At 39.9% G+C, this 23,867-nt stretch overlaps 1 protein-coding gene across 4 annotated transcripts in view; it reads left to right on the top strand.

The window, feature by feature from the left end:
• Positions 1-389: 389 nt before the first annotated feature.
• ZNF385B (zinc finger protein 385B) overlaps positions 390-23,867 on the top strand; it is a 149,093-nt gene continuing 125,615 nt past the window's right edge. The window contains exon 1 of one of the 4 annotated variants that reach the window (XM_036387173.2): positions 390-565. The gene's annotated coding sequence lies outside the window, so the exon portion shown is untranslated. Of the gene's footprint in view, positions 566-896; positions 1,090-19,383; positions 19,458-23,867 lie in introns of those variants that run through there. The other 3 variants (XM_036387169.2, XM_036387168.2, XM_036387170.2) reach the window with 3 other exon arrangements.

The raw sequence follows: 23,867 nt of genomic DNA on the forward strand, positions 1-23,867 counted from the left end.
GCTGTCGCCGCCGGGACGCGGCTGTGCTGTCTGTGGCCCGCCGAGTGCCAGCGGCTCCGGGCACACGGGGGTGACCGCGCCCGGCCGGCGCTGGGCTCGCAGACCGGCTGGGCTGCCGGAGAACGCCTCCAGCCCCGCTCGCCCCAGCCGGAACCGCCGGGGCTCCGCTCCCATCCCGGGCCCGGCCGCCGCTCCTTTCCTCTCCTCTCCTCTCCGCTCCCATCCCGGGCCCGGCCGCCGCTCCTTTCCTCTCCTCTCCGCTCCCCTCACGGGCCCGGCCGCCGCCACAGGTGCGGAGCCGCCCCGCCCCCGGCGCGAGCGCGCAGGCTCCGCCCGCGTGCCGACCCCGGCCCCCGCCCCACCTGAGCCCGCGGGCGGGGCGGGGACCGGGCACGGACGGACGGACGGACACACAGACAGACAGATATACAGAAGAACGGACGCCTCGGCAGAACCGCGGGGCTCCGGCGGAGTTGCGCGGCGCTCGCCGCGATCCGGCAGGAGCGGGGCTGCGGCGCCCGCCGGTGCCGCGCCGCTCTCTCCTTCCCTGCGGGCGGCTGCCGAGGTGAGCGGGGCGGCGCGGGGGTCCCGGCGGGGACCTCGCTCAGTGTCACGGCACGGGGCGAGCCGGGGATGCGCAGCCGGAGCCCCGGGGCAGCCCGCCCGGTCCGCGGCCGCCGCGGGGCGAAGTTTGGCGGCCGGAGCCGCAGGTAGCGGGGTCCCGGGGTGCCTCTTGCCCGGGCGGGGTGCGCGCTGCCGGGGGCTCAGCGGCGTCTCCGCAGCATCGCTTGTTTGCGGAGAGGATAAAGCGCGTCTCTAAATAGGTCAGGGGCTTCGGCAGCGCCTGGGATTTGCGTAACGATTTTTGTTACGTGGGAAAGGTGCGGGGCTCCTGCTCCGGGGCTGGACCGAGCGCTGCTTTCCTGGCATACGGAGTGACTTTTTAAAAAGAAGTAGTTGCATGAGCCCTCCTCGGCTTTCTTGTTTTTTAAATCCCGACGACTTCGGCAAAGTAAAATTTCTTCAGCAAAGGAGGAATTAACCAACATGAAGGAGTCATCCTTGATGAGCTAATTACGCGTGGTGAGTGTAAGTGCTTTGCATCGCAAGCCCGTGGACGGTGATGGTGTGCTTAAAATGTTCATGTCCTGGTGACACTGTTTCAAAATATGCAGAGGAGCGTTAGGTACAAGATTGTATTTTCTGCAGCTACAGGCAAGAAATGCCCTTGTTTCAGAGGAATTGTCAGAATATTCATGCATGTGTGAAGGCTTAGGTTTGTTTTATCTTGTTTTTGACTCCTGATCAAACTTGGGAACTCTTTTCATGGGTTTCAAAGGTAATGAGCTTGGTATTAGATCTGTATTGTTAAACTTGAGTGGGAAATCTATAAATGGAAAAGTTAGAGAAGGGTGGCACTGTGAGCCCTCAGAAGTTTCAATAAGTCTTCAAATCCCAATTTAAGTGCAGCTAACTACTAGTTATGGGAGGAGGGAGATGATAATTTTATTTCCATACTCTCTGCTGCTGCTTTATTGCTGCCTTGGACAAAATATAAAAATGAGATGCCAAAGAAGTCCTCTTGCTATCAAGAACCTCTGTTTTCTTATTGGAACAAAATGTAACATGAAACCCAGTGTAAAACCCTGAAGTCACTGGGATGCACCTGTGTGATTGCAGCAGGCATGGATGAAGCACCGCTTCTGCAGGTCCAGAACGAGAGGCAATGGTGAGATGCCCAGGCTCCTGGATTTAGCAGCTTCTTCGAAGCTTCTGCCTCTCGTGGCAGCATTGTGCTCTCCAGTGGATGCAGCCACCCTCTGCCCGGTTAGTGCAGCTCTGAAAACAAGGAAAAGGTGTCTCTTGGTGTAGTCCAGAGCTCACACTAGATTGCTGTGAGTGGGTTATGCTGCTTCTCCTTTTCCAAAGAAGCAATCTTGCTACTCCTACTCAATCTTGAACTCCTTTCAGTTCACCGGCTTAGTAGACTGGTTAAGGGGAGGGACGGTGTTTTTCTTCTGTTTTGTTTTTAGTGTATTCCTCTATAGCTGCAAAATTTTTCTGGTGTTTGGTCTTGCCAAATGGGTTTTCTGTACCTCAGACCTTTTCCAGTGAAAGGGGAATTGATATGCTTGTGTGAAATCTGAAGGTGGAAGATAAACCAGAAGTGATGACACTGGTCGCATTAATAATAATTTCTTTGTTTTGGTTTTTTTTTCCAGTTTTTTGGCTTTCAATTTGTTTTGTTTAGAAAGGAAACTGTCCTGTTTACAAGGCATTTTCACTCATTTATCAAGGTCTTACTTTTTATTTTTTTTCCCAGTGAATTATATAGTGGATGCTTGGTTAAACCTAAAAATATTAACAAAAACCAGTAGGTGTTATGATACTGAGCTGACTGTCTCTTCCTGTACTAATGGGAGCTGTCCATCCCTCCTGTGCTCCCTCTGCACTGCACACACTCTCACAAGGGATCAGTATACTCACACCAGCACCTATTTCTCTTAACTGATTGTCCTTCACTGTTTGCATTCGTTTTTTTTTCATCTTTTGGATTTCCTCACTAAGTTTTACTAGAGAGGCTATCTTCTTCCTTGAGTGCAGTTGCTTGGGGATAAGTATGTGTAAAAGCAGCAAAAGGCCTTGTGGAAGATAACCTTTTTGGGGAGAATAGGCTTGTTAGTTAATTAGCTCTGGAAGTCCTAAGATTTTGAACAGCAATGAGGATTACTGCATAAAACATAACAGATGTTTTACAGCTCTTGCAATTTTTTCTCTTCAGGTTATCACAAGGGATTGTGGTTTGAGAATATTTGCTCTCTGAGTTTGAGAATTTATGAGATTCAGGGGCATTCCTGTTATTTTCAAAATGAGCATATGGTTCAGTTGTGGTCGTCTCAAATCTCAAAGCATTCCTCAGGCTGTGTTGGGATGTAACAGAATACAGAACTGGAGTGCAAGGTGCTCTCTAGTGTACTGAAATACCCTGCAAAGCTCAGGTCATCTGTAGTTAATGGGAAGAAAAGATGGCTTTGCAGTCTGAATAGCTTGCTTTCTGAAATTCTGCTCTTTGCAATATGCCTTAAGCCCTTTGGAATTCCTTGAATGACAACTTGCAGCAGATAAATATTTTGGTTCTGTAACTTTTGCATTGCATTCAGAAAATTGTAGTACTTAATATATGTCACCCATCAAGAGACAATTGTGAATATTGTATCTTATGTGATCCTCAATTACCTCTGATGCAGGGAAGGTAGAGGCAGACGTTAAATGTCATAATACCTGAGTTAACAAAGGAGCAATTTCCCTAGATCCATAGAATGCACTTGGATATTTTATTCTCAGGCTGATGAATGTACAGAGTTGAAAGAATTACAGGAACTTCACTCTCCTATGTGACTGTCACATCCCTCTGGCTGCATAGGTTACTAGATTTTCACCACACACTCTGCTTGCCTAACTACAGATGCAGCTCAAATGCTGATTGAAGGGCTATTTCCTGTTGTTATTTTCTCTACATGTGAAAAAGGTACAGGTTCTTTTCAAATGTAAAATTTGTCTTTTTACTGCAGTTTCACAGAGCATGCATGATCTTACAATAGGAAGTTTATGGTTTTCATTATTTAACAAAGGCCAATGTTTTAAAACCAAAACATCTAAAACTTTTTGAAAACTTGTGTCCTAAGGATTTTTCAAATTTTTTTTCACAAAATTAACATGTTTTCTGACTTTATGTAATGCACAAAGCAAGCAGGGTAATTATGGCAAAAATTGTCTCTGCACTGTGCAGTCATTTGACGTCATTGTATATTGTTGGAGAAAGTGCTGCCAAAGAGCAGCTGGTATTCTAACACAGTCACTTTCAGTGAGGGCACTGAATATTATCAAGTGAGCATTGCTTAATTTATATTATTGGTAGTATATTGGTAAAAATAACAAAATACTTGGTAATTTGTTCTGCTATGAGGTATCTTTGGTGATAGGGAATGAGGGTCTTACTCTGTTTACCACAAATAAAATATTTTTTTTCTGATGCCCTGCAATACATCACGTTCCATGAAATTACGCTAATATTTCCCACAGTGATTAATCATGCCCATTAACTTACTCATTTTTTATTTTTCCTTTCTGAGTGATTGCTGTCCTCATATCATGTGCAATAATTCTTTTCAATTTCTCAAATGTGAAGCTTAGAGCTTTAACACATTGTACATTTTATGTGCAACTGTGATTCTTCTTATGTATTAACTAAAGCTGACATTGCTTTCTATAAACATATTAATTGACATGTTAAAAATTCATTAGACAACCTGAGCTTCCAAGGCTTGTAAAAATAGAAGCCTTGTAAGCCAATCTAACTATATCAGTGCAGCCCCAGTCTGTTGCTTATCGATATTGGTACCTTAACAATTCGCTGCTGCTGAACTACCAGACAGCTCTTGTAATGACAGGTGATGCCAATACACAATGGGGCATGTTACAGCTGTGCTGTTTACATTATTGATGACTGTTTGAATATGAGCAAGTTAACCTGTTAGGAAAACACTGTTAAAACTTCACTCCTCAGAAATTATTCAATAAAACTTTGTTTATTGCTAACAACTTTTTTTGGTTATTCAACATTTATAATAAGGTATTTAAGAGGGAGCAGTAGCTAGACATGAGTACAAGCAGCAGCTTTAGACAGTTGAAGTCCTTTTTACCTCACTTTACATACCTACATGTTTTTCAATTACATAGCCATATGCAACCAAAACATAAATGTTTCACAAGTTTTAAAACGTCCTGAGATTGTGTTGAACACAGAAATGGCATTAAATAGGTTTCAGTTTACAAATAGGTGAAATGCACTTTCTTTGTGGAAGAACGCAGGCCCTGCATAGTTATGCACCTTGGTTCACAGTTTTCTACACCTGGTAGATTTCTGTGTGACAGGATGATGTGTTGTGGTATTGGTGAGATGCTGTGATTCTGAAATAGACCTGGCAGTTTTTCATTGCTCTCTGCTTTCTGCTGGCAAACTGTTTGGTGCAGACATGCCAGTGCTCAAAGTATGGGGCACACCTGCAGCTCAGTCAGTCATTTTGCATGTGAGGTGGGTTAATCTTGTCTCCTAGAGCACACTGATTCACACTGAGAGATGTCTCTCAGGCTCCTCCTGCACGCAAGGCTCAAAGCCAGTCTGCTCTGTTATAGTATCTGCTACTTGCACCTGTGTGGCAGGGAAAGTGATCCCTAAGACTCAGGTCAGTCTTGTGTGCAAAGGAAGACTGTGTAACTACTTACTACAGGCACTGAATAACAGCAACAGAAATGGCAGCATTCGGGTCAAGATAGCAAAGTAAAATGAACTTGAAATGAAACTTGAATCATATTATGACTTCAAAACCAAAGTTTTCTTTGTTTTGTTGTTTATTTTTCTGAGCCATTGTGTATTTATGGTTTATGAGGCTGTTGTAACATCATGGCAGTCAACCTGCTGCCATTCTACAGCCAGTGTGGTCTCATACTGAGTAGTTCCTAATTGAGTTATTTACTGGGGACTGGTATATTGCTGCTTCCTAGCAGAGGATGTGCTCCAATGAATCTTTAACACTTCTCAGTGTTACTGGACTTGTAAGATCAAGTGAGTTTATAACATAACTGGTTATGATGGTTGTTCTTTCTATATGTACTTGTGCAGGTAGCAAGAAGCTAAACATACAGGAGCAGAGTTTGTTTAACAACACCTGCTATTGTATTTTAATTTGACACTTCTCAGTACATCCCATTTAGATATAGTAGACTATCAGGTATCAATATTTTGATTCAATTTCAAAGATTAATTAGGTTAAGAATCAGTGATGTGGCAGGCAACATTAGTATGGTCTGCTTCAAAATGGAAATGAGGAAAAAAGTTTAATGTGATTTTTACGTCAAGTAGTTTACACTTTACAGTGTCCAATTGTGTCTGTCATCATTTTAATTAAAGGATAGCTTGTTTTCCTAAGGAAGGAAAAAAATTTGAGCATTATGACTCATTATCAAGGTGTACTCCAGAGAAGATGAATTTGGGTGGGATAGTAAGTAAACACCCTCAAAGTTCTTACTCTGTCCTGTGTACCAAGACTTTCAAAGATGATGCAGGAACCTCCTAATGGGATTTTATAATGAAAATGCTAATAAAAGCTAGCAGAGGAGTACCTAGTCTCCTTGTTTGCATGACTGCATGTGACCAAAAAAGTAATTGCATAATCTTTCTTCCTTTGGCCACCTGCTAATAACTGGATGCTGAATCTTTGACTTGAAATTGCAAATGCCTGTGCATGTCTTGGTGCACTTTGTCTTTCTGTTAAAATGAGATTATTTAATATGCTACAATTTAAAAAACCTCTTATGAATCTGCATCAAAAATGATGGAAAAGATTTAGCCTTTGTCTGTTTCTGCAGTCTGTTGTCTGCAATGCAGGTGCAGTCTATGCCAGACAGATTCTTATTTGGTGGATTGTGGGATCTCTGCATAGTCAGTACCATGCTTGATGCTTATCTTGGTCCCTTGTTAATCAGAGAATAAGAATACCAATATTTTAAACCTCAAAGAGCATTATGAGAGTTGAAGACTTGCAAGGTTAAGAATGTGAAAACTGGGAAATGCAATACAACCTTAGTTGGGTCTGTTAGTGGGCATAATCAAGAGTAACTTTTGTTTTTTTCCTATCACGCTTTGTGCACAGCATGGGTAATATGTGCTTCAACAACAGTAGAAGAAATTTTAAAGATCTTTGCAACATTTCCATGATAGAAATAAAAGAGCATTCTCCCAAAATAAGGGGAAACTTCAGCACAGAGAGGGATCCTCAGCAATGTTAATGTCTGGGCTGTGTCCTGGGGTCAGTGTGCCAGCCCTCAGAACGATGTAGGGTGTGCTCACAGCAGAACTGCTGTCCTGAGCAGCAGCAGGAGCATCAGCAATGCTCCTTTAGAGTCTGAGCTCTAATACAGCAACTGTGTAAACTCCAGCCTGAATTCTCCACTCAGGCTCCCAGGGCAGTCAAGTGCAAGTAGTGAATGATTTAAGCAACTTGCCAAGTATTTCTAGCAGCTCTGTGGTGGACCTCAGGCTGCAGATAGATTCTGCACTGCAGCATGGAAATGCCTTAACAGTGAGAGAATCTTTTTCTCTTCCAGTCTCCTGCTTTTTTTACAATTTCTGCAGAAAATTACTTTTTTTTTTTTTAAATGAGGTATCTGTTCTCATTACTTTGATTGTCTTGACTAATCTTCAGTCTGTAAGGGGAGGGAAAATATGATCTTGTAACTTAAAGAGCCTATTAGTTTGCGTTTCTTTGAAAAAGAAGCTATTCTGCCTTAAGGAATCACAGTAAATCTTGATTTTTTTCATCAGTGAGTGCTTTTCAAATTGTTAAAACTAGAGCCTGGCTCCTGGAGCTTCTGAAATGATTGAAGAAATAAATTAATTTTGTGCTATGCGGAGTAGCATTAGGCTTGACGTGCTTTGTGTTTCACTGGTACTTGCTCAGGTATTGTCAGACTCAACCCTGAAGAACTTCACTTTCTTTTAGACAGGCAACATCAGAAACAGCAGAATCTTATTGTCAGGTTTGACACCTCAAATAGACTAATGATACTCCTAGTCCCATAAGTAATGTGAAAGCACTAAGCACATATGGGTAGGGATACTTAGCACTATAGTCTTAGTCTGTTGGGAGGTTGTAGCCAGGTGGGAGTCAGCCTCTTCTCTCAGGTAACAGGAGACACAGGATGGGGGGAAATGGCCTCAAGCTGCACCTGGAGAGGTCCAGGTTGGACATCAGGGAGAATTTCTTCACTGAAAGGGTAGTTAAGCACTGGAATGGGCTGCCCAGGGAGGTGGCAGTCACCATCCTTGGAAGTGTTCAAGAAACAGATGGCCATGGTGTTCAGTGCTATGGTTTAAAGTGCACAGGGATGTTTGGTCAAAGATTGGACTCAATGACCCTGAAGGTCTTTTCCAACCTTTATGATTCTCTGTTTCTATGACTTTTACTGAACAAGGTTTGAATAAGGCTAAGTCTACTGTAGCCAGGGACCCCTTCTCTACTGCAGGCAGGTGACAGATGCTCTTGAGCAAGTGGCATTCCTGCAAGGGTAGGAAAGAGCCCCCTACACTGACATTTTCTTCCTCTTTCAAACAGGTTTGAGAAAACATTTCAAGCAACCTCTGCTGTCTTTCCTCAGCACATGTGTTAGTCTCACGATCTCATGAATGTTACAAAAACAGCTTAAGAAATGAGACAGTGGAGATTTACAAATTTCAGCATAAGAGAAATTTGCATTGATGATCAGTAACAACAAATTTTGACAGAAGTAATGTCAACATCTGATTATGTTGTCAACTTCATAATTTGGTTATATTGTCAGCTATGCTAACTTGGTAGATTTGTTGAGTCTCAATTGTCCTCATCATAATTACAATCTATTATGTAACTTAAATAGGTTGGGGCAGTGGGAGGCTGAAAAAAACAGGTGTGGTGTAATTCTTGTTTTTACCACTTTCAGTGAATTTTTATTAGCCAATATTTCTGCATATAACTTGGTGGTGCCATGTTGTTGCAGTATAAAAGATCTGGAAAGCCCATGCTATTGAAGGAACCCTATGCACCTCTTTTACGTGTTATTCAGTTCTCAGAAGCTTTTCACCTTTTTTTCTTTAACTGTAAATTAGAATACTGATCAAGTTTTTCAAGAAAGGATCTAAGTTTTTTTTCTTTATTTTTAGTTGAACATTTAGATCTTGAGCAAGGATAGGAGAACTTCCTTCTTGTTCAGAGGGGAAGATTTACACTGACCTGACTTGGCGAGTGTTTGCCGATGAAGGAAGCACGCGCTGGCGTTAAACCCCAGACCCAGGCGGCAGACACGTTGCAGGGAGCCTGTGGCTGACAGGGGCTGTGGGGTTTGCAATCTCTGTGTGCAGCACCTCGGCTGCTTCCTGCCTCTCACAGTTATCACAGGGCTGTTCGCCAGGTGCTTCTGATAACCATGGGAATTGTCACGGGTGGTTAGGAGCCAACATCATGTTTCATGCTGTGCAGGGGGGCTTGGCAAGTTTGCTTTTGTGTGCTTCTTCCACTTAAATGCCTTTGTAATATCAATGTGATGGAGTGGCTTATGTTTTTACAGAGCTGGAGATCACATTTTGTGTGACACTGAATCAAAGCTTTGGATGTTTCTGATTATGTATCTTTTTACTATACATATATGTTCTTGAATCTGCTCCTGTCATTTATTGTTGCTACTGTTGTATGGCTTCTTCCATCTTGTGAGAACCCTCAAATTCCTTTCATGTCAATGACTTGTTGAAAACAGCTGATTTATTTTTAAATTTCTTATAAAGTTGAAGTAGCGGCTCTGGGCCACAGAAATACTTTGTTGTTTAAAAGGATAATTTCAGCTTGAATTTCCAAATGGGCTAGTTTGTAAAACCCAGCTCTGCTGCTTTTTAATTGTCAGAATATCTCTAAAATGCTTGTTACAAGGATTTGTATTTCATGGTTTTTCATAAAGCCATAGGCAGAACTTAATTCACTTTTCAAAAGTGCTGCCAAATGCTTTTCAGAATTATTAGTGAATTTTAAATCTTACTTGAGATTGCTTTGGATCTTTCAGGTTGCAGAAGTGTGAGCCGTGGCTTTTGTGGGCTAACTGCAAGCAGCCCTGCCTGGTCCCTGTCACTTCTGAGCATCCTCTGTACCTGTGTCTCTGCTGTCCCCTCAGGCAGCTGGAATGCCTTAGTCTTTGGTCTTTCCTTCAGCAGCTATATTTCTTGGCTCTTCTAATTTCTAGACCCCTGTCTTGGCTTGTTGAACTTAGTATGTGTCCTGTGTGTTTGACTCATGCCTCCCTCCCTGACTGCAACCTAATGCAGCAGATGTCAAGAGTGGCCAGCATCTCAGAGTTTCTTAGAATATACCAGTAAAATAGAAATCACCTTATGGATGGCACTCCATTTGTAATAAAAATTATTTTGGGCCCCTTTTCTAGTCAGTGAAGCCTGAAATAAAATTTTCGTTTACTAAATTCACACATCCTCTTTTTCTTTTTTATTTAATAGAAAAAAAAGAAGAATGCTCTTTAAAAATAAAGCTCACTTGTCAAACTTGGGTATAATTTAGAGTGCAAAAACATTTGTTCTTCCTTTTTTTAGGGTATTTAGAGGGAAACCACGGTTGGGAAAATGAAGGGTAAGATTACTGTATAAGTACTTGGCTATTCCTTGCAGTTACACATTGAGACTGATGAATATGTATATTTTTTAAAGAAATGTATATTGGCAATGATTACTCTGAGATACATTCTCTTGCATTTGATGAATTGCTTTACTGCAATTATTAGATCTCTGAAAAGAAGGAGAAGAAGGAATAGGAGTTGAACATAGAGCTGTATATATCTGTTCAATTAAAAATCTTTTAAAGAAAAAGCACTTGGAATTACAGGATCATTCTTGAGCTCTGTTTTCATATGCGCTTGGTGTAACAAATTTCTCACCTACCAATGGATGCTCTAGGTGTCAGAGTACTATTATGCATACTTAAAAGCCCTCTTGGGTTGTGAGGTATATATTTCAGTTAACATCTCTGCATCAGATTTACCTCTATCCCTCCAAGTAAGAGCTTTTCTGACATGATTGCAATGACTGAGAAATCTGGTATCAGGAAATGGATTTTTAACTTTTTTTTCTCAAATGAGTATTGCCTTATTAGTAAAGGAATTCTGTAAATAGCCTGAAGTGTTTGCACTGAAGTTTAAGGGCTAAATGCATTTTAGATGCATTTTAACTAGTGTATATAGAGATTTCCAGGCTTGTGAATTTCTGTCTTCAGAAGCATATCAGAAGTTGATACTAATTAGAAAAGGAGTTAAGTAAGTTTAAAGACTGTATACAAGACTGCACTGCAGTACAAGGCACAATGATCTGTTATTAAAAAGGAAAAAAAAGGTGAGTCAGGGTTTCATGGGGCTTCCCTGCTAGGAAACGAAATATTGATATTTGTTCAGGTAGTAGTGCTCAGTTCTTAGAGAAAATACCTATCTGCTGGAAACATCTTTTAATATTTTACAATATATTATACAAAGTATGGCCAATTTTGGAGTTGTCTGATATGCAACAATGCAGAATTTTATGCTTAGCTGACACTTTAATTAGCTCTCATTCTGTCTCACATGATTTATAGCTTCATGACTCCAATGTAAAAAGGATATATAACTTAATGAAGCAGAAAGCTGCAGTGGGTTCACACCTCTAGCTGCTTAATGGTTTCCTGGAGGTAGGGGAATGGTTGTGCTGCAGAGGAAGAAGCTGTAAGCATCTCCTCATTTGTTAGGCAGGGATGTAACAAGCCACGTTGCTGTGACTTACAGTTGTTTGCTTCCCTGTCACATACACAATTCATTAGAGTGAGGAGGGAATGTGGCTCTTCCATAAAGCATAAAAATAGCAGGTAAAGTAAGAAATGCAGATGTAATCTTTCTTGCTCAAACTGAGTTTAGTGCAGCTGTTTGACATATCTGGAATCTTACTTTTTCTTGATCCTAGAGATATAGTGTTTCAGTGTGATATAATTTCAGGAATGGACTGCAAAACCCTTAGTGGCCAACTGGGTTTTTTTTAGCTAAGGAATTCTGGGGAGGTGCTTTCCACGTGGCAACTCTGACTATACAAATAAGGTGTTAGAAGAAAGAGGTGATTTTTTCTGTATTACTCTTACACTGTAAGTTTCTCTAGATGTGCTTGTGTTAGTTTCACATATTTGTCTTTACAGCATCTTTGATGTAGGGGTTCTGATTTTCTTAATTCTAGTACTGTATAATCAAATCAGTTAATTCTAGATTCTTAATGGTTCAAGTGGTCCAAGCATGGCTTCTGCAATGGAAGGGGGGAAAGAATCAGGGATATCAGAGACATGAACTGTCTTCAGCCTGCTTTGGATATCCAGAAACAATTTGGTTTCTACTGGGGCAGCACCTTTTAGTAATTACTATGGGGAGCCCTCTGAAATACAGGAGCAGAATGAAGCTGCATGGTGTTAAAGAATTATCACCACCTGCCAAGAGTACAGCAACATTACTGTACTGTGTCTGATGCAAACAGATATTTATTTCTGAATCTCTTGTGATCTGTATGCATTTCCTACGTATTTCAGGAGGTGACCATTCCTTATTTATCTTGTGGTCCTATCTCTATGGGCCCAGAAATGCTGGAACCTTTCCTGGCTTGCATCTGAGGGCTGGAGTTTGCTCTTAGAGTTTGCTAAGTACCTCTCCCATTCCTCGTTCCCTTCCTCTTTCTCTCTTTCTTTTCTTCTTATTCTTTTCCCCATCTTGTGAAGTTTGGACTTGCTGCTATTAATCTGCTGGAACTGCATGGTACCTTTTCAGTTTATACATGAACTACTGAGTTTGTAAAAGAAGACAATTACCTCCTCCCATGACGGGAGATATGGCTTCTGACATAAATCCTGGGGTTCTCACAGAGAAATGTTTTGCTGTTGCCAGGTGTTTATTGATTAAATAAGGATTTGTAGAATTTACAAGTATTTCCTTCAAATATCTGGTTACTTTCTCACATTCATAAAATTGCTTTCAGTGTTTCTGGACTTCACAGTCTCTTCTGGAACCAGCACTCTTTGGGACAGCTGGTCCAGGAATTTTTAGGTATCTAGGGAAAAAATAACAATTCTCCCCCTCTGTACAGTCTCCTCTAAGCATTTGCAGTGGCTGTAATTGTGCATGTGGGCTGTGCAGTCATTATTGCATTTGGCTTTTTGGACTCTCATACAGTCCATTTAAATGTCAGTAAAAGAGAAAGTGTGCTTTGTTGTTTTGCAATTGCAGTTTGTGCTTACTTCATGTTTGCAGTTAAACACAAACACAGTATTCAAGGAAATATGCAACTTTATGAGATTCTGGTAGAGTTTGAGAAATTAGTGAAAAACAAAGATTTCTGCTCTTGGAAAGCTAGATCTGGTTTTGGTCGTTTGTTAGGTTGTAATTTCAGAAGTGAATTATAGAAGCTTTCCCAGCACTTCTGAAATTGTTGCAACTTCTGGGAAGTCTCAAACAAGCTGTGGTTTCTGCTGGACCTTTCAAGGAGGCTGTTTGGAATGTGTAATGGGGATCTTGCTCAAAGTACGAGGAACATCACAAGGGCTATTTTCAGAGTAGATTAAGGAGTATACCTGGCATTCACTGAATAACCCTGGAGGTTTTTTAAACGTTTTTGTGTCAGCGTGTGACTCTGTTTTAAACCAGAATTGTGGCGGTGGTTCCTGATTCTCTGTATGTGTTTGTTTTTGAGCTCACTCATCACTGCAAGGTAGGCTGAGGTCACTTACTGACAGCAGCACTGCCTGTGAATGAGGGCACCACGAGAAAGTGAACTTTTGCTTTGTCAATGACCTAAACTAGAAAGAGTTTGACTGAATATGAAATACAAGCACCTGTGTTGAGGTATTTTAAGTAAACTCATTTATATTTGTGTAAGTTAATAGCTATAGATGCTATTAAGATCATCCAGCACCTTAATTTTTCTTTGGCAATGTTTTATCCAATTCTGAGTTTTCCTGGCTTAACTTTGAATATGATCAGTTCTATTTCACCTAGTGGTATGTTTTGTATGGAGTTAGCATTTTTGTCAGTGAGAAATATATATGTTGGTAAATATGTGATTATAATACCTTTATGTACAAAGCTGTTTGCATACTTGCTGTCACCATGAGGCTATTACTGAACTATTCAACTGCTTTTATTCGCAACTCTGGCATTTTTTGAGGTACAGCTAGATTGATGTACCTGGCTCTAATCATGCATCTATAGTTGCATGTGTGGGTCCCTCCTTTTCTAGGGACATGGTCACTGATACACCTGTGCAGAAGCATTTGTGAGTTCAGAGCCTAAGCATATTACTGCTAAATGTAATTAGATGCTAGACTTGCCCTGGAGCACAGCTGCTTCCAAGTGTCACTCAAGATTAACCAAAGAACAGGAATGATTAAGGACACTTTACCTACTGAATACTTAGAAAGCCATTCTGAGGAAGCAGACTTTTAAAATTGATACCCAGGGACTGTGAGCCACTACTGAACATGTAACTCCTTACTGAAAAAATGAGTTTTAAAGTGTTTCTCTTTTAAAAAATAATTACCTTTCTGTGAAATAATGTGATCAAAAAGCTGTGTCTATATATTGGTATATTGATTGTTTTGCTGCTGGTTTTGCTGCTGGTTTTGCTGAGCAGTGGTGTTTGCTAATAAATCTATCTTTGTTCTTTGTATAAGAAATTTGAAATGAGAATCTAAAAGGCAGGGTCAGTATGATCAAATCAAGTGTTTCCCAACTTGAATGAAATATTGTATTAAAATGGCAAATAATGGATGCCATACTGGCCCTGTTTAGGCTTGCTCTGTTTTAGGAACCTTGGGATTAGTGTTTATCTGTCCCATAAAGGACACAAATCATTTAGATTAGAAGTAATCTGATTGTATTGAAGTACAAATTATAGCACAAAGGCCATTCAAGTGGGTTAAGTGACCAGGGTTGGTAAACACCATATGACTGCTGATTGGTCGATGAAAGAGTATTAACTGAAAGATAATGATGGATTTTAATCCAAATCTCTAAAGCGCAACAGCTGTAGTTCCCAAATGAGTTCACTCACTGACAGAGTTTTAGGACACTGATTTATTTGTTCCTATTTCTCTTCCACAACAACTATTTTCAAAAATTACTTATTTTTCCTGTATAGAATATAGCTATTCCACACAGCTTTCTTAGATTAAATTTCTCTGCTAGTTTCAGTGAGTTCATTATGATTCTTTTGCATTTTGCATTGGAGAAATTGCAGGTTTTTTATTTCAGTGTTCTGCAATATGTTAGGGTAAATTGTTAGGGTTACTTGGTTTAGGAAATTCAGCTGATGTCCTTTTTTCTCATGTCTTTTATGAACACAGTATGAAATCTATTAAAGTATTAAAAAGGCAAACTGGTATTCCATATGAACTTATTTCCAGAATGCTTACTGATGTTAATGCCTAATGCTTATCACTGATAATAAATTATGTGAATTTGTGGAGCTTTATTTATTTCAGGGTGTCTATATGTAATTTAAAAATGGAAAGTGCACAAAAATGACATTATGGTATCCTAAGAGTGAGAAGTGGCAGCTGTTTAGGACCACAATGTAACATTGTTTAGGATGTGAAATGAAAAATGTAGGTAGACTGTATTTATTAATGACTTTAGTGTTGGGGCAATACTGCCTTTTTTGGATTGTTGTTCCAATAAGAACTTTGGTGGGAAAGTTTCATATTCTTTCAAGTTTTCCCCTCAAATTTGTGTTTGCCCTGAAATGTTCATTAAAGGAATCAGATTAATGTCTTCAAAAAGAAAGTAATTTAACTTTGTAGTTTTCCTGGTCCATGTGTCTATTTGCTTTTACAAGGACAACAAGAGAACAGATGAAGTGGTACTTAATATTGTTTATGGCCTAAATAGTCAGAAACAGAAAAAATTGTTAAAGTTCTTCAGAATTATATTGTTTCATCTTGTCTGTCTTTGTATTTTAAAAATGTGTGATAAAACCATTCCTCTATTGTTATTCAGGATTTATTTAATAAAGATAATCTAGATGTGCTAGGAGCAGGCATTTACTGCAGCCTGTTTACTGTCCCTACAGGTTGTTTAGAGAGCAAAAATGGAGTCATTAGTACCTAAGCCATGTTTGGCCTTTTGATGTAGACATTACAGCCTAATGCTATAAATGGTGTGAGTAGGTATCGAACTCTTCCTTTGGATTCACAGTATAATTCAAAATGCAGGTAGGATAACTGCCTGGTAAAGAAGCTAAGTCCTTAATATCCATTCCTTTGTAAGGATATTTTGGGATATCTCTGAACTCTAGTTGCTCTTCTAGAGGAAATCTACTGCTAGGGCAGATGAGTCTGTTTCTGCTGACAGCTGAACTGGGCTTTCTTCATTCATTTGTTAGCTAGGAACTGATAAATACTTAAAAATAATAATGTGGCATTTAACTGACAATTTGGCCTAATGATTGAATTGGCCATTTTGCGTAAGCTGAATTAATTACAATAGCTGTGGACTCTCACTTAATTGCCATACCTAATGAAGCATAATTAAATAAAAATTGAATTTGTAAATTGTTTAGAAGTATTTTGTAAAATGAACTAGTGATTCCTAACCTTCCTGCTTTTCAGGGATAAGGGAGCATTAGTGCTGCAGTTGCAAAACTGATGAGTGTCCATCTGAAGTTCAGGAAACTGATTTAATTAATGCTTGTGATGATTTCAGACTGACATGGGTGCAGAGGAGAGTTCTGGCCAGGGAAAAGGAGATCCAGTTTTGTTATGGAGAGACTTCCTTAGTCCTGGAAAATAAAGGAATTCTATTATCATAGAATAGTTTGGATTGGAAGGGACCTTAAAGGTCATCTAGTTTCAACTCCCTGGGTTGGAGGGACACCTTCCCTCATATCAAGATGCTCAGAGCCCCATCCAACCTGGCCTTGAACAATTCCAGGGACAGGGCATCCACAGATCCTCTGGGCAGCCTGTGCCAGGGCCTCACCACTCTCATAGTGAAGTGGTTTAGATTAGTTATAACCTAAACTACTCTCTTTCAGTTTAAAGTCATTTGACCAATCAGCCAGGGTTGACCTAAAATTAGTGCCTGGACTGTATAACCAAATACATGCCTGATTGTTCAGGGTTTGTCCTGGAGGAAGTAAATGAGAACTAGAATTTAGGTTTGGTTTTGTTTGGTTTTTTTTTTTAAGTCTTATATTTCCTCTAGTGATAAAGCATAGCAGCAGTCCAGACCCTGATCAAGTGCATGGCTAAGAGAAGATAAATGCTCCTGCCTAAACATTGTCAGCTCTGAACATTCAAAAATCATCTCAGATCTAGAAGAAAATTGAAATTGGTTTCTCTTTAATTCCCTTCTAGTTTTTGAGCCTTTAGGGTTCATGTTTCCAGTCAGCTCTGCCAGGATTAGAAGGATATTTAAAAAGCTAGAGTTCCTGGGGATTTTTATGACTGCATGACCCAGGCTTAAGAAAAATGCCTAATACTGCAAGATATAATTCTGAGAGCTAGCTGCCCTGAATTTGTGAGTGGAATGTCATAAGCAGAGGTGGCATCAGATTGATAACTTGGATTTTACTAAGTGACCCTTTCCAAATGTTTCATGTTCCAAAACCTCATGCTTGTGATGTCAACACAGGATGCATATTCAACCTGCTGGGTCTTTTAAGGCAGTATGTGTGTTTAAAACTGTCTTTAACAGAAATTCTGTTCAGTTGTCAGCTATTGAGAAAAGGACAACTTGGGCACAGATCAACTCAGTAAAGCAGTGTGAGAGAGAAAGATCTTAATTAATTGGAGGATTTAATAACAGAATTTTTTATCATGAGGATGTTTTGTTACAAAGTCAGATGTCTGCACATTGAAAAAATAATGGGTTTTTAAAAATTTTTCTATTCATAAAATGTTGAGGAAATTTAAAACAACTAAATGTCTCTAGGGAATGTGACAGCTTGGACAAGGGAGAGAGCTACTGAAATAAGGCATAAAAGTCAGCTTTACTGCAATCTTAAAGTTGCAGAGGGCTTTGAAAAGTGAATGACTGGAGAGAAATTTCTCCTGAGAATAAAATGGGCTTCTGAAAGATAACTTGAGCTGAAAATGCTTAAGTAAAAGCTTCTGGTTGTGCACCTCAGCATTTTCTAGTGTAAAAAATATATCTTCTGCTCATACTTTCATCTTCCTGGGGGTTATATTTATTCAGAGGAGATTAATGGCCAATTTTCTGTGTGACTGCCATCATCAGAAGTTTATCCCTTTGTAAAATGACTTTTTAAACTTTTTAGGGGAGCAGCATGCATGAATTTCTGTGAAGACTTCAAATAGATAGTTGTAAAATGACAGGTGGAATGATGTTTATATCCCTGAGCAGGTGCCAGCCTGGTATTCTATGCAGGATAGCAGCACAAGACTGACTGTGACTTGTATAATTTTATGACAGATTTTTTTGTCTTAAATAACTGGTATTGAGTTTTAAATACATTTATGATGACCTGGCCATTTAATAAAGTCATGTGTTCTACAGAGAGCTGCACTAGGATGTGTGGATTAGTTAACTCTGCAGTAGAGGAAGCAGTCTGGGGTCATTTCAAAGAGGTGACAATTCTACAAGCACTCATTTGAAGAAGGGTAAGCCAACATGCTTAAGGAGCTTGGAAAAACTACCTTGTTGCCCCTCATTGCCTCTGGCTGCATGTCCTGTAGTTTTCCAGATGTGGTTTGGTTTTTTTTGGTTTTTGTTTTTTTTTTCTTAGATAGTTCCTGCTTTTTCTCAGGAGCTAAGCTGTCATTTGCAGTTGGCTGATGTATTCTGTTCCTCTGCCCTTCATGGTCTGAATGCTGGGGGAGGTGATGCACTTGTGCTGGGCTGGAGGAAACTTCCTGGAGCATTTGCTCTGGGCCTCCTGGAGGATCTCTGCAGGTGCAGCCGTGGGGGATGTAGTGCTGGGGACCTTGGCAGCGTAAGGCCCCTGCAGAGACATTTGCAACCCCTCTCCCTCATTACTGTGCAGCACAGACCTTCATGATCTCTCTCCTTTGTGTCCTGTTCTTCTGATGTTAATGATTCAAAGGCATTTTGTCCATATTTTGAAATTTTACTTCTTAAGGGTTCAGCTTAAACAATATTTTTTTTTTCATCCAAGCAGACAGTGATGGAACCTTTGTATTTGTGCAAGGGTTAATTCCCTGCCTGGGAAAGGTTTTCATGTGCCTGGTGATTTAAGAAGATTGGAAGAATGCTTCTGTGGATGTATTTTTCTGTTTTCTCTGCTTGCTTTAGATATTTATCAATGTACAAAAAGAAATTCAATTAGATAACTTAAAAAGAATGCATAGAATTATTTTATCTATTTTGAGTTCCTAATAATTGGTATTGGGGAAATGGCTGTATTTTCTATTAACCATCTATAAATGGATATGACACATGAAGTAAGTTTATGCTGGCTGTGAAGCAGGCAGAAGATATCATACTGGTTCTGCTTTTTAATTGTCTTTTCTTTCTTCTATATATATATAATATGTCAGTGCATGGGCAGGAGGATAAGACTACAGAGAGGGTAGGAAAAAAATTGGAACTGGGTGAGAACTGATGGAGGACCAGCAATCAAAATGATAACAGTATAAGTTTGAAAATGATCACATAAAAAGGAGGCAGAAAAAACATCCTGATGGCAAGAAAGAAAATTGCTAATTTTTTTTTTTCAGGCCAAGGAGAACTGTGAGTTCTGCAGAATTGCTTCTTGGTCTCAGGTTCCCTCTGAACTTGTGGACCATATGTGCCTTTTGCCACTGATCACAGTGAGAATCCTCAGCTGCTCCCAGGTCAGTAGGTAGAACCAGCAGAACATTGTAACTTGTTCTTAATGTACTGTCTGTCTTCCACAGTGCAACTTACCCTTATTTTATTGGGCAGTTAGAAAGCTATAACCTCCTGATTTGTCTGATCTAAAATAAACTTCAACTAATCTAGTAGGTCTCAACAAATCTCCTGAACTTGACGGCAGATGGCACATGCTTTTTATTTCGCCCTGCATATACTATCTTGGTGGGTGGTAACTGCCTTAGGACAAAATCAGCATCCCACCAGTCACCATCTGGGACGGCAGATGATATGTGGGACTGTCATGAATAAGCATTCTGATGTTTGTAAATGTCTGAAGGAAGACACTGCTTGTTAGCGTGGCAGTTGGTATGCAGTCACCTCGGTGAGAAGCACACTTTGTGCAGTCATCAGCAAAAGATGAATTGCGTGCCTTGGGTTCGTCCCTGGCATATGGGTGGGTGTAAGTTCAATCTTCCATAATTTGTTCATTTTGATGGCAAACTTGAATGGCTCTTATCTTGACAGACCTTTAGTTAGTCTTTGTCACTGCTTTTGTGCTAAAAACTGTATAATCTTTGGTACTGTGTCAGCAGTACCATTTAGATGCCTGCATCATAACCAATGCTGATAGTGAGCACAAATGCATGGTATGAAATGTGCCCTTGCTTTGATAGTGTACTCTGAGGTGGTGGGGAAATAGAGGGGACAGTTGGAAAAAAAGGTGTGAAATTGCTTGCAAAAAACACCCCATAGATTTGTCCCAGAGGCAGGAATGGAAATGCACATCTTCTGGCCCTCCTCTACTACAGGCAATGAGAGATGGGGACGACTGAGCTGGATCAGAAGCCAATTTTATTGAGAATATGAAGAGTTTATTTAGGATTATATTTTTGATAATAATTTCTCATTGGTTACACATTCTTCATGAGATCAGTATGAGATCAGTTACCTGGTAATCATTACAAAGTTTCACAACCTATCTTTTGGTCACTTCTACACCAAGGAGCAGTTATCTGTGTATTGATGGTTTCTGCTTGATTAGGCCTGAGATATCAGACTCCTTTATCAGTTCCACTGTACCTCTGTCTCACTCTCCACACTCTACTCCCATTTTACCTTGTCCCCTGAGCAAGATACACACACAGATGTCTGAACCATGAGGATATCCACAGGCCACTTGCCTCATCTTCTCTGTTCCTGGCTCTATGCACTAAGCTCCTTTCCTGAACGGAAGTGCTTTGAGAAATGTTATTTAGAGCTGGTATTTTGGAGGGGCTGCTTGTAATTTATGTAGAATATTTTAGACAGTAAAGTCTTTAGTCTTCTAATCATCTTTGTGACCCTCCTGTGGACTTTCTCCAGCAGGTCCATGGCCTTCTTTTTTTGGGGTCTGCAGAGCTCTTTGAAATAATGGTTTAAGGAAGTGACATCTACTTGAGTGATTCAAATAGCTGATTCGACTCTTACTTTTTTCAGTGCCCCCTGAATACTTGGTGTAGAATATATACAGGAGTGCAGGGCTTAAAAAGTTTATGCAGCTACACAGTTTGTGGTAATTGGGAGTGGGGCGGTGGCTTAGTCTCATCCCCAATGGGCTACAGCTGTGCAGGACAGGTGAGCAGCACTGAAAGCAATGAGAGCTGGAGTGCCCAGGGGCACTGACCAACCACCAAAGGGAACAGAGGGCACACAGGTGCAATGCATGAACATGAGGGGCACACAGGTGCAATGCATGAACCATGAGGGTATAAAAGGCTGGGCTAAAGAGTAAGAAAGAACAGATGCTTGAAGCCTTCTGAAGTGGCATGATGATGCTCTGTATGGGCAGATACCTGAAGCCTTCTGATGTGGTATGGTGTTACTCTGTTTGGGGGAGTGCTTAAAACCTTCTGAAATTGTATGGTGATGCTCTGTGTGCCATGGCCATCTCAACTGTGACATATTTGTGACAAGTTTATGCAGTTCACTGGTTCTGGAATTGCCATTGGATCTTTGGTGTGAGGTTTTATGGTAGAGCAATATGTTGCCTGAGTGTCTTCATGTATTGTTGGCTATTAAGTATGATATGCAAACAGTATACTGATTTTATATAAATGAATAATAAAAAGGAAGAAACCTAAACAATCTGCCACGTGAACTCTTAATTTAGGTACTACCTTCAGATTAAAATGTAAAAGTTAGGGTCCAAAAGTTTATAAAACCAGAATAGATTAAAGCAATAATATGGTTTCACTGGCTGGAAAGCACAGAAATGAGGAGTGTCTGCTAAATTTGTATGAGCAGATGCACTCTTTCTCATGGCTCTTACTTGAAGGGAGAGCAAAGTGGATTATTTACAGCATGGAAGCACACCCATGTCCTGTTTCTGGATCAGCAAAACGAGTAAAAGGCTGGCTCTTCTTTTTTATGAATGAAGCTGTGTTTTTTAGTGTGGAATAAGGTATTCAGAATGCATTTTGCAAGCAACAGTCACTTAAAGCCTGGGGTGACGGGCAGCTTGAGTTTGAGAGGTCTGTGCATAAGAAGGAGGAATTAGGGAGTGGCTGTATCTTCAACTTCACCAGACATCTCTCCAAGTTCAGTGTTAGCACAAAACACACTCAGTTTTTGTTCCTTTAAACAGGGAAAAGGGAAGCAAAAGGTTGGGTTCAGGTCAGTGCTAACTTTAACCTGGCCTGCCTGCAGGTGGCTTCAGACTAGGTGATCCAATATTCTTATGGTCTGTCACTACCAGCTGGGTAATATTCTTATAACTTGATCATAAAACTTAAGTAATTAATAAGATAAAGTAGATGTGATGTCCCTTTATACAATAAAGCAACACTGGTTTTGATATTTTTTCAGTTCCAAAAGAGAATCAGCTGTTTACATAGACAATGGCAGGATCTTATGCATGATGACTAATCTGGGACCATCTTTTTAGGAGCACTTTAGGATTGACATCCACTGCCACTGATCATGCTTGCAGTTTTCTGTTCTTTGTATTCTTAGTGCTTCCAATCAAGCTGATAGATCTCAATCTCACATTTTTTTCCTGAATGTCGTGTGTTCTTTGTTCATGCCCAGCTATTATTTTCACACAATCATCAAAGCTCTTGGGTCCAAGAGTGCTTTCACAGCATTACCTGGCTTTATCCTGAATGCACGATTTCCAGTACAACTTCTATTCAGCTCCTAGCATTGTCAGACTTAAGAACAAGACAGCCATCTACTAGGCCTGACTTTCTGTTGTGGCTTCCTTTCATGCTGAGATGAATTCTTGATATTTTTAAGAAGGTAGGAAATTATTTTTACTTCTTGAGACCAAAGATTGATTTACTCTTCAAATGTTATTATGCTCAAGTAAGATAAAGTAACAGCCAGATACAAATACCCTATAGGAACCTCAGATTATGTCAGCAGGTTTTCATCTTTATTTTTGCAAGTTTATGCCATGGACAACTGTTTTTATAAATAAAATAGTTGCTTCACTAGAAGTACCTTACATCTTGAATCAATTGTCCAAATAGTTAAAACTCATGTGTTTTGCAGTTGGCTTTATGTTCTCTTAAGCTTCTTAAATGTATAAAAATAATGTGTTGTTTAAAAAAACCCCTATTTTCTGTGGTCCTTTTATTGTTGAACACAGGTTGAAACTATATCCTCTTCGGAATTTTTCCCTTTATAAGTTTGTGTTCATCTCTTCCACGTTGTAAAATCTGATGGAGATACATTAATTACTGTTGTGTTAGTGAATGTTTTTCTAGGGATAAATACAAGGAGTCCTTTGATTTAAATAGATTTGGATCCAATACTTTGAAAGTTACAAGTAAAAATCCTAACCTAGCAACTTTGTAGAAAATTTTTAGAGGCACTACATTCCATTTATTTATTTAATTTGCAATTGATAAGACAGTTCCCTGGTCTCCAAAAGGCAGATTATGAAAATGGGCAAAATTGAAAATATGCATAAGAAAACTCCTTTGCTAATTTCTACTTGGAAAAAATTAGCTTTTTAAAATTGAGGATTTGTTAAAATAACTTGTAATTTTCATGTTCAACCTATTAAAATATTGTATTTTCAAAACTTATTTTGATTTTTTTGTTTTCTTTGTTCTTTTTCTTCCCTGTCTGGCATTTGGGCATGTTTAACATTTTAATCCTGCCCATATCCAAGAAAGAGCTAATATAAGTCTCTCTATTTTTGTGGTTTGTTTTTTTTCTTCTTCCTGGGTGTTGCTTTACAGCTATGGTATACTTGGGATTTAATATGAAACTAGAGTTCCTGGATGAAATAGGGTGTAAATAGGATCAGACACAGACAATCAGTGGTGTCTGATATGAAATGGATTTTTTTTTTTTTAATGAGGACACTAAAAGACAGACTGGACTATGGGCCACCTGATAGAATTGTTGCAGACCTCATACTG

The sequence above is a fragment of the Molothrus ater genome, chromosome 7 (assembly GCF_012460135.2).
Source record: "Molothrus ater isolate BHLD 08-10-18 breed brown headed cowbird chromosome 7, BPBGC_Mater_1.1, whole genome shotgun sequence".
Classification (NCBI taxonomy): Eukaryota; Metazoa; Chordata; class Aves; order Passeriformes; family Icteridae; genus Molothrus; species Molothrus ater.